We start from the raw sequence: 11,447 nt of genomic DNA on the forward strand, positions 1-11,447 counted from the left end.
CATATTTTCTTTGTTCTGAGAGCGAAGATTGATGGTGCCAGCTGTACTAGGCACCCCTGGTCTTTGCTTTACAATGATGATGTTTTACAAGCAAAACCAGCAATTATATTGTTTTAGATGTGGTGGATGAATTTTTTCATGATAGAAACATGAAACATTTTTTCATGTCGTGCAGTAGAAATGTAATTTTGTGGAAATAATGTGATGCAGCGTGAAGCTGAGCTGCTTAAATACAAGTTCTTACGTTTTTGTTCCGTTAATGCATCCTCAGCTATATTAGTAGACCGAAATTCAGGTCATTATTGTGCCATCACCAAAACAAAAATGATTGATAGATGGCAAATAAGATTCAAAGCTGTACTTATAGAGTGACTTATTAGTTTAAGATCTTGGGAAAGGTGCTGAATTTCTCTGTGCCTTAGTTTCCTCATCTGGAAAATGGGGGTATTAATAGTGTTACTATCCTGGGTCATTGCAAGGATTAAATACATTAATATGCAATAGTAAAGTGCTTGCAATAGGGCCTGGCACATAGTAGTATATGAATGTTGGCTATCACAGTAAATTACTATGTGATTATCTTTGGGAAGTCAGACAAAATTTAGGTATGCATTTTTATCAAGTAGTATTACTTTTTTTTTTAATGCTTTGGCCAGGCTCATTGTGATGAAATCCAACGGTGATAAATACCAAATGTTTAAATGTTTTAAAACACAGTGGTGTTTTTGTTTTGTTTTGCAAACTTTTGATAACAAAGTACCCTAGGAGTTTTCCCTCTCAGATGGGATATATCTGTTATCAGTTAAGACATGCTTACTAAGTAGAACCTTAATTTTTCTCCCTTTTAGATCTGGTTGTTGGGTCTCTGAGTCTGTTACTCTTCCCCAGGCCCAGTGGCGAGCTCCTCTGCTCCTCTGCTTTTCACAGTTTGTTTGGAGTCTCTTCTCTGTCTTACTCACTGCAGGAAGGCGGCCGGCCCTCGTGGGGGGATACTTTGGAAAACGTAGATCTTGATTTTGCCGCTTGTCTGTGTACAATGAACAGCCAACCTGTGCCAGGTTTCTTCTAGGCTCTTCTTGGCTGAGGAATGACAGCTGGCTGCTCTGGTCTGCTGTGCATGTCTCAGTGGGTGGCCAGAATCTGAGCTAAAATACAGGAGATCCAGTCTTAAGCTACCCCAGTCTTTCCTATTGCAGAAATAGATGCCGTTATAGCTGAGAGACTTATAGTGGCAAGTTAATTTTCCTTTTCACACCACAGTAGTCTTTTCACAGATAATTTATTGAAATTCAAGATTATACGAATTGTAGGCAGAATTATCTGAAGCACAGCAAGCTCTTCCTGAAAGGCTTCTAGGCTTGGTTTTGAGAAGTGTGGGGAGGAAACAAATTTACTTCTGGGCCACTAATCTGAGGCCATCATTGCCTCTCTTTATCCATCAGTGCTTTAAACTTGTCATGACAGAACTATAAGATGGCTCAATGTAAAACCACATTCAGTAATTTGCATCTACTTCATCTCTTAAAAATGTTTTTGTTAAAGCATAATTGGCATAACATACACTAGTATGTTAGTTTCAGGTATACAACATAGTGATTCCACATTTATATACCTTATGATGTGATCATGACACAAAATCTACTATCTGTCACTGTGCAGTAATGACAATATTATTGACTACTAGAGGCCTGATGCAGGAAATTTGTGCAAGGGGCTCAGCCCTCACAACCCCTTGCAGCCTCGGCCAGCCCTCACAGCCCCAGCTTCGTCCGGAAGGTTGTCCAGATGGTCCTTCTGCTGTTTGGTCTAATTAGCATATTAGCTCTTTATTATATAGGACACTATCTGTCACTGTGCAGTTATGACAATATTATTGACTACTAGAGGCCTGATGCAGGAACTTTGTGCAAGGGGCTCAGCCCTCACAACCCCTTGCAGCCTTGGCCAGCCCTCACAGCCCCAGCTTCGTCCGGAAGGTTGTCCAGATGGTCCTTCTGCTGTTTGGTCTAATTAGCATATTAGCTCTTTATTATATAGGACTAGAGGCCCGGTGCACGAAATTCATGCGCGGGGGGCGAGGGGAGTCTCTCAGCCCAGCCTGCAACGATGCCAACATCCCTTGCTCTGGCCTCTGGCCTGAGGCCCCTCCCCTCCCTCCACGTGGACGGGGTGGGGACGCTGGGCTCGCAGTGCCACAAGCCCAGCATCCCTTTCCCCGGCCTCCAGCCCAAGGCCCCTCTCCTCCCTCCGTGTGGCCGGGGCGTGGATGCTGGGCTTGTGTTGCTGGGGCGATGCAGCCAGCGTCCCGCCCCAGCCACTATGGGCACCACCATCTTTGTCGCAGAGTAATTTGCATATTACTCTTTTATTAGTTAGGATATTCCCTGGCTGTATGCTACACCCTTGTGACTTATATGTTTTTTAACAGGCAGTTTATACCTCTTATCCTTAATCTTTTTAAAAATATATATATATTTTATTGATTTTTTACAGAGAGGAAGGGAGAGGGACAGAGAGCTAGAAACATTGATGAGAGAGAAACATCGATCAGCTGCCTCCCACACACCCCCCACCGGGGATGCACCCGCAAGCAAGGTACGTGCTCCTGACTGGAATCGAAGCTGGGACCCTTGAGTCCGCAGACCGATGCTCTATCCACTGAGCCAAACCGGTCAGGGCTTAATCTTTTTTTGATACTTGAGCAATGAATGGTACCTATAGTTACGGGATGCCAGAGCAAACTTTTCTTTCTATAGATCTAGTCTAGCATTCATCTGTTTATTTATCTACCAGTCCAGTTCTTGAACCAGAAACAAACATAGGTAATTTACAAGTAGACACAAAATGCAACTACAATCTATGGATTAAAAATTGGGTGACAAAGGAAAGAAACACAATAATCAGGGCATAATGAGTCAGAAAGGAAAGTGAAAATGCAATACCGTGTAGTGGTTTTGAAATTTAGCCTGCATTGGCCTGACGGGCGTATCTGTTAAAATTTCAGGTTCCTGGGCCTCCCGGGAACTCTGGCACCTACCCTGTTAACACGTGCCCCCAGGTGCTTCTCAGCCATGGTGTAGGACTGCACGCTACTCGCACTGACCTATTTACTTGCTGCATGTGGGGAACTTTGGCTCCAAGCTTTCTGGCAGTCAGCATGAAAAGGGAAGACCGTCTCTTCTTACGTGCAGAGATAACATCTTGGACATAAGGTGTAAATGAAGGTTTAATGATGCTTATATCAACTTTCATATCTGAATAAGATCTTGCATAGGAATTCAGGAAAAGAAATGTCTTCTCTTGTCCTCCCTAACAGGAAATATGTCATCCAGTCTGTTATACTCAATTAAATGGCATTAACTGATCTTTTTGGGGTATGTGCCAAAGTTCCGTAGGGAGAAAGGAAAGGAAGGAAAAGAAGAAAAAAAGCGGAGGGGGAGGGGAGTGTGTGTGTATTGGGAAATTACAAAAAAGGAAGAGGAGTGAGAGAATGAAAAATGATGTTGGCCATCGTTTTGGACAACAGTTTGCTATTATCTACAAAAGGTGAATATATTGCAAAACCCATGACCCAGCAGTTCCATTCCTAAGAGTGTCCCCTATGGAATTTGTGACATTAATACCAAGAAACATGAACAGAACATTTAGAGTAGCATGGTTTGTGTCAGAATATTGGAAACAGTCCAAATGCCCATTAACAATAGAAGCGATAAATTGTGGAATACGATGGCATACTAATAGCCACAGAAGTGAATCAGCTACAGTTATGAGTAATAACATGGGTGAATTTTTAAACATACTGCTGATCAGAGGAAGCCAGATAGGCGAAAATCTTTACAGCATGAGTCCATTCCTGACAACTTCAAAGTGGGTAAAAAGAGAACTGATACATTTTTAGGGATGCACACTCAAAAGTCGGGAGTCCCTATCTTTCTAAGGAAGAAAGGGGCTGGGAGGAAACATGGGGATCTTTGGGATGTTGACAGTCATTCATTTCTTTACTTGGGTGATAGTTATGTATGTGTCTGTTTTAATATAATGTGGTTGTCTGTACTTTTCTCTATGTGTGTTATTTTTCACAATAAAAACATTTTTTAACTGTTGAGGGAATGTTACCGCCAGGTTCATGGATAAACAAATGGAAGTATATCCAGACAACGGAATATTACTTTGCAATAAAAAGGAATAGACTGTTGATACATGCAACAGATGGATGATCCCAACATCATTCTGCTGAGTAAACCACTCAACAAAGGATATACTGTAAAATTCAATGTTTATAAAATTCTGGAGAGTGGGAACTATTGTAGAGCGACAGAAAGTAGCCCAGTGACTGCCTGGGATTGGCAGGGTAGAAGTGGGAGGGAGGGTTTACAAAGGGCACCAGGCAACTTCGGGGAGTGATGGAGATCTTTATTATTGTAATTGGGGTGATATTGTTGCAGGTGTATCTAAATGTCAAAATTTAACAAATTGTGTTCTTTAACTATATGCAGATTATTGCATGTTAATTATACCTCGATAAAGCTGATAAATAAAAGTGTGTGTGTGTGTGTGTGTGTGTGTGGTGTGTGGCGGGGGGATAGGAGGGTAGGGAATAAGGTATCAGAAATGCCAAAGAAATGGAACAATCCGAGCATTCTCATGATTAAGGGTGGAAACCATGCCAAAAGTGAGGGAGAGGCACTATGAACTTGGATATGCCCAGTAGGCCCAGCACCTCGTCATGTATTGGGGATAACCATCCATTGACTCGCCGTGCCTTCATTTGAAAATTGGACATAAATACCTTTCTTCTCATGATCTCTTACTGAGTGAGGGGAGAAAGAGAAGAAATCTCACAGGGACCAATTTACCTGCTCACTCACAGCTGGCTCAGACATGTCGGTGTTAATGGGGAATCGAGTCAAGTCTCTGTGTTTACTTGTCTTCCATGTTCCCCTTCCATTAATGTACATTGTCCTGAGGTGGCTAACAGTGTTTGGTTGTAAAGTCTGACCCACTGAGGTGTTAGACAAAAGGCATATTCTAATGTATACATTTTTCAAAATACAAAGAGTTCAAGGCCGTGTATTATATTCTGTGTTCAATTTTAGAAATGCACTAAAATAACCTGTTTTGGAAGGCAGATTTATCTGTGACACAGAATGAACTAACAGCAAAGATCATAGATGTTCATGGGCTCCACAAATTCAACTGCACTGTGTACGGTTCCCTATTTGTTCTTAGCTATACTTGTTACTCAGATAAATATAAGTTACATCATTTTTTGAAATCATATCTAACTCAGAGTGAAATACCAAAGGGCAGCTATTTAAACAGTTAAGTAGATAGAGATTTTGGAATAATTAAATATTTTAAAGGTAGGATAAACTATTAAGTCATTCTACTTTTCTTTAAAATGCTGAGTTCTGTGGTTACAGGTTTCTAGAAAGACAAGTAATACTTCTTAACAAATCTGCTTTAGTCATCTGAAAATTTTATATTGAATGAAATAAGCACTACACATATTTTTGTTTTGTGAGATACTAAAATAAGGAATAATTACTTAACACAGTAAGAAATGAAAAGATGAAGAATTAGGCACATTCATAAGATAAAAACTCTAACAAAACTAGAGAAAATTATAATTTGCGTACTCTTCCTTTCATATAGAAAAAAATGGATTAGGTTATTTTTTAAAAATTATATATATTTTTATTGAGTTCAGAGAGGAAGGGAGAAGGAGAGAGAGATAGAAACATTAATGATGAGAGAGAATCTTTGATTGGCTGCCTCCTGCACATACCTTGCTGGGGACTGAGCCCACAACAACCTGGGCATGTGCCTTGATTGGGAATTGAACTGTGGACTCCTCGTTCTTGGGTTGATGCTCAATCACTGAGCCACACAGCTGGGAGCACGAGGGGACTTTTTGATACTGGCTTTTCATAAGAATAATGAAATTCACCATATCTTTCATAACCTTTTCCCACTCCCTCTCATTCCTTTCAATTCAAAAACATTCACACCAAACATTTTGCAAATTCATCCTGCAATAGAAAATAACTTATTTTTAAAAATATGTATTTTTGTTGATTTTACAGAGAGGAAGGTAGGACAAAGAGTTAGAAACATCAATGAGAGAGAAACATTGATCAGCTGCCTCCGGCACACCCCCTGCTGGGGATTGAATCCCCAGCCAAGGTACATGCCCTTGACCAGAATCGAACCTGGGACCCTTCAGTCCCTGGCTGACGCTCTATGTGCTGAGCCAGACCGGTTAGGGCGGAAAATAACTTTTACCCTTCCTTGTGCCTCACATCTAATTTACTTTGCCCTCATGTTGGTAACTGAGCAGAACTGAGAAATACATTTTGAAATCAAGAATTACATCTCAAAATCCTGGATCTGTCCCAGTTTTTCCGCATCAGCTTCAGTCGGTAGGATTTTGACTAATAAATTTGGAATCATCTGAGAACATCTTAAACTCAACTGTCACTGTTTTTCCCCTAGTGGCAGCTAAACACCGCGTTCGAGGGCGTTTGCCAGAATAAACAGCCTGAATCATTCGGGAGATCTCTGAAACCCAACTCCCAGTCATTGCTAAAGGATGTGTCAAGACCCGGCTCTTTAGTTTGCCCTTTACTGAAATAGCATTTGTCAGTTTCTGTGACCAATACCTTTCACGGTGCCTTTGTCCAGCCCACTAAATGTAGCGGAAACATACAATCTTTTTCACTTCTGAGCTTTTAATTGAGGCAGGAAACAAAATTACCCACTAATGTTTTATAATTGTTCTGTTTTAATGCATTCGTTAGACTGGAAGTCATATGAAATCACATTTTGTGTTTCTCACTGATACTTGGCAAAGTGATTTTACAAGGCTTTTCAGAATAGAAACAGTCAATAGAAAACTCAAAGTGTCAATACTAGTAACCATTAGGAGCAAGCATTAATCTACTTTAAATATAAGCTATTATTTTAAGAGGGATTTGGTTTTGACATGTTAGGGCCTCTGAATTGTGGCATTTCAGAGCTGGTGAGGCTTCAAGTCAAACTTGTACACACACGTATTAATATCCATATATACTCACAAACATATGCATACACACATATATACACCTACATATATGCATATGCACACACATATAGACCTGCACTCATATTTATATATACATACACATGTCACCACGTCCACTCGCATATATATGTGTGTACATATATACACATATACTCATATGTGGACACACATATATATACCCACACATATATGTATCTACACACATTTACATATATATAGCAGAATAATAGAAAATAAGGGCTCTGGAATGGGGCAAACTTTATAACCCTATTGATTCTGGCTTTATTTCCTCAGGTAACTATGTAAACTTTTAAAATCTAAGTTTAATATATATATATTGATTTCAGAGAGGAAGGGAGAGGGGGAGAGAGAGATAGAAACATCAATGATAAGAGAGAATCATTGATCGGCTGCCTCCTGCATGCCCCCTACTGGAGATTGAGCCCACAACCTGGGCATGGGCCCTTGACGGGAATTGAACCCAGGACCCTTCAGTCCACATGCTGATGATCTATCCACTGAGCCAAACCAGCTAGGGCTAAAATCTAAATTTCACCACTTGTGAAATGAGGAAAATACTATTAGTCTTAGATTGACTATGAGAAACAAAATGGATGGATTGTGTCTAGCACTTTAACTTCCATCTAATAAGCCTACAGTAAATATTAGTAGCTAACATTGTGCACAATATGTACAAAATGTGGACAATGAGTAAACTTAAGAATAGATAGTTGTGTTCATTGTCTTGACCTCCATGCTGTTCATAATCATGGTGGGCTGGGTACCTCTGGTTTGGAAACTGGGCCTAAACCAAGGGAAGTGGCATATTTGGAAAAGGGCTTTTAAACAGAGGGTAACAATCCAGTCCTGGTTGAGGGTGGAAGGAGAAAAGCATTCAGGGGCCTGGAAAGTGGGGGAGCCAGACAGCCTGTTGAATAGCCTTGTCTCGCCTGAAGGTGAGCAGAAGCTGCCTTTGCTGCGTGTGTTCTGTGTGATTCACACATGTCAGTCTCCGCTGGGTGGGCAGTGACCGCCTGGATCAGCTGGGAGAAAGCTGGTGGATGGGAAGCTTCGGCCACAGGCACCCAGTGTGGCACAGTCTGAATTCTGAGGCTGGGGTGGGGGGTGGGAGAGGGTGGGCAGGGGCTGGCATGAGTTTGAAAGGAAGAGGAACCAGACGGACTGGCATCTGGAAAGGTCAACTGTGCACACAGCTGTTGTCTGGGGCAGAGCCAGGAGCCAAGGCCAGAAGCTTAGGGTGAGTCAGAATGGGCATGGGCACCACAGGTGCAGGGTGACCCAGAGGCTGTGCCAGGACCAAATGTTCATCAGGCTGCCCAGACAGCCCAGGCACCAGGTGGTTTCAAGACCAAGAACAAGGTTAGCCAGAAATGAATCCAGGGAACTGGCTGAAAGCTGGAGGGAGTGAGGAGTAAGTCACAGGCTGGATCAGGGCAGGGACAGACTGGAGGGGGGAGGAGGGTGAAGTTTGTGTGGCTTCTGCTGTCATCTATCCCACTGGTTCTCTGTGCAGAGTTTGTGTCTCTGGGCCTGAAAGTTGATGCAATGGCTTCTAATGAAAGGAAAGGGAACAGAGTGAGCATAAGAAGAAAAATCGTTTGCTTTTGTGAGGGTAGAAATCTGCGGTGGCCTGCAGAGAGGAGTCCCACAGAGGCAAACCTATAGAAGTTTCTGAGAATCAGGCTGGGGTTGGAGTGGGCTTTCTTTGTAGGCTCCACTTCATCTGCTGACCCTTAAATGTTGTTTTACCGTGGGGTTCTGTCATAGGCTTGTGTCAGAATTGGTTTGGTTTTGCTGCAGTAACAAATGACTCCCAAATCTCAGTGGCTCATAACATTTTTTTTTCTTGCTCTAGCTGTGTGTTCATCGTGAACTGGCTACCGCTCAGTTGCTTGCAGTCTTTATTCAGAGGCCCAGGCTGACTGAGCAATCTCTGGAATACTGCCGCTTGTCATAGCAGACGGCAAAGGGACTGTGGAGATCCCTGAGCTGACCTTAGAGCTTCTGCACAGAGGGAGGGGACACATGTCATTTCTCCTCCCATTTCATTGGTCAAAATATGTCATGTGGCCAAGCCTGACAGCAACAAGGTGGCAAATGGAATCCTTCCCCAGGGATGGGCAGGGAATCTTTGTAGCAGTAACACAGTCCACCCCATGACTATACCGACCCCAGGGTCATCTCACTATTCCTATGTCTCAGTAGCTGCCCATCTAATTCTAGATCCCATCCCCTCGCTCAGATCTCTGCACTGAAATCCTGGGCCACTGCTCACCAGGTTACCCAAATCAGACACCTAGGCGTCCTATTTGACTTCTCTTTCTCCTTATTCAATCCCTGTACCCAACCATCAGTCAGAAAGTTCTTTTGATTGTCCTCAGTAAATATCTCTTGAATATCTCTGCTTCTTTTAGTCTCTCCTACCCCTGAGAGTTCAGGATGTAATCTTTTGGTGAGCTCTTAATTCTGGGTGGATGTTCTCTAATTTTGTTTCTTTTCCAGTCTGGCTCCGGGACGAGGTGCATGACACAACCGCCTATTCGGCCGCCATTTTCTAACCCCCCTCAGTGAGCTCTTAAATAATCTCGATGCCACTATATTTCCCCTTTCAACTCGTTGCACCCGGCATTCAGAGTGGTCTTTCTGATTTGCAGATCTGATGATACATCCTTCTGTCACCACCTCTGCTTAAGCTCTTGCATGGTTCTGATTGTTCTGAGGATAAAGCTGTGGCACGCTAGTAAGAGTCTCTGCCTCTCCAATCTCACCTTAACCATTGCCCCACCCCTCACAATGGTTGACATTTCATGCCCCCATCATACCGAACCCCATTTATTCTTTCTAACATGCTTGTTCTCTCTTATTCCGAGACTATTGTGTGTGTTGTTTCTTCTGTTACGCTCTATATCCTCTTCAGCTGGCTAACATTTTTTAAAATTAAATTTATTGGGGTGACATTGGTTAATAAGATTATATAGTTTTCAAGTATACAACTCAATAATACATCATCTGTATATTGCATCACCTATATACCCCAAGTCTAGTCTCCCTTTATCAAAATATATATGACACCTTTTAGCCTCTTCAACTTACCCCCAGCACTCTTCCCCTCTGGTAAATCACCCTTCTGTTGTTTGTGTCTTTGAGTTTGTCTGTTTGTTCATCTGTTGCTTTCTGTTTTATACCCACATCTGAGTGAAATCTTGTCCTTTTCCATCTGACTTATCTCGCTTAGCACAATGCTCTAAAGATCCATCCATGCTGTCACCGATGGCAGCAATCCATCCCTTCCTCTGGCTGAGTTGTATTCCATTGTATAGATGTAACACATCTTCTTCATCCAGTCATCCATCGAAGGGCACTTGGGTTGTTTCCTCGTCTTAGCTATCATGAATAATTCAGCTGACGAACTTCAACTCATCCCTCAGATCTCAGCATGAACATCACCTCCCCCAAGAAGGCCTCCCTGGCTCCTTCCTAAGCTAAGTGTACTTCCGTGGCCCCATGCTTCCTTTCCTGTGGCACAGATTGCCCAGAGCTCACTTAAATGTCTGTTCTCTGTTTCCCTGCTATACTGTAATACCTTTGAGGGCAGTGACTGGTTTCACGTTATGTCTCTAACTCCTAGCAGAGTGCCTTGCATGGTCTAGGTGCTAGTAAGTATTTATGGAATGATGATGAATGTCCATTTATGGTGTCAAACATTAGGGTTTGGCCTGAGCCAAGAGCAAGGAGAGAAGGACATGAAAATGTCCTTACTTCCTTAAAGTGAAGGGAAGTTGAGAAAGACTAGCTTGGCTTAGGGCTAAAGAGATAGTATCAAAACAAAACAGATTTCTGGACAAACGTTAGGGGAGACAGGGTCAGGAAGAAGTGAGTTCCACTGTAAGTTTTAAGAGAGAATGATTTTTGTTGTTGTTCTTTGCAGAATCCTCATGCCTAGAACAGCCAGCATTCAATGCATAGTAGGCAGCTTATAAATACTTCATTGAGTGAATGAATGAACAAATTGTGGGTCAAAGTTCTTGGCTCCAAGAACCAACCCAGGCTGACACAGCAGAACAAGGATTTATTAGAAGGATATGGGGTAGTTCACAGAATCAGCATAAAGACCAGAGAATCAAACTTTGCAAATGAACAGCAACCAAGGACAGCCAGGCAGGTGGAACCATGGCCAAGGCTGTGTCACAGGAATACCCTGCTAAGGACACCTCCGCGGGCACCACCGCTGCCAGGCCTGATGTCCCTGGCATGGCCACCACTGGCCATTAGCTGCAGTGCCACTGTTCTCTAGTGCCACTGCCCTCCTTGACCATGTCACCTGACTTTACTCCTTCAAGATTCAAAGTCCCAGACAGGAATG

General features: G+C 42.6%; 1 protein-coding gene and 1 long non-coding RNA gene across 2 annotated transcripts in view; one reads left to right on the forward strand and one right to left on the reverse strand.

Moving 5' to 3' along the window:
• The window catches only part of TBC1D1 (TBC1 domain family member 1), a 205,435-nt gene that overhangs the window by 32,218 nt on the left and 161,770 nt on the right, over positions 1-11,447 (forward strand). The gene's annotated exons all lie outside the window — the stretch shown is intronic.
• The window catches only part of LOC107182391, a 45,063-nt gene continuing 34,707 nt past the window's right edge, over positions 1,092-11,447 (reverse strand). Inside the window, exons 2-3 of the long non-coding RNA XR_001513112.1 lie at positions 9,618-9,620; positions 1,092-1,145 (exon numbers count right to left, since the gene is read on the reverse strand). This is a non-coding gene — a long non-coding RNA (uncharacterized LOC107182391). The remainder of the gene's footprint in view (positions 1,146-9,617; positions 9,621-11,447) is intronic.

This window comes from Myotis davidii, unplaced genomic scaffold, assembly GCF_000327345.1.
Source record: "Myotis davidii unplaced genomic scaffold, ASM32734v1 scaffold235, whole genome shotgun sequence".
Taxonomy (NCBI): Eukaryota; Metazoa; Chordata; class Mammalia; order Chiroptera; family Vespertilionidae; genus Myotis; species Myotis davidii.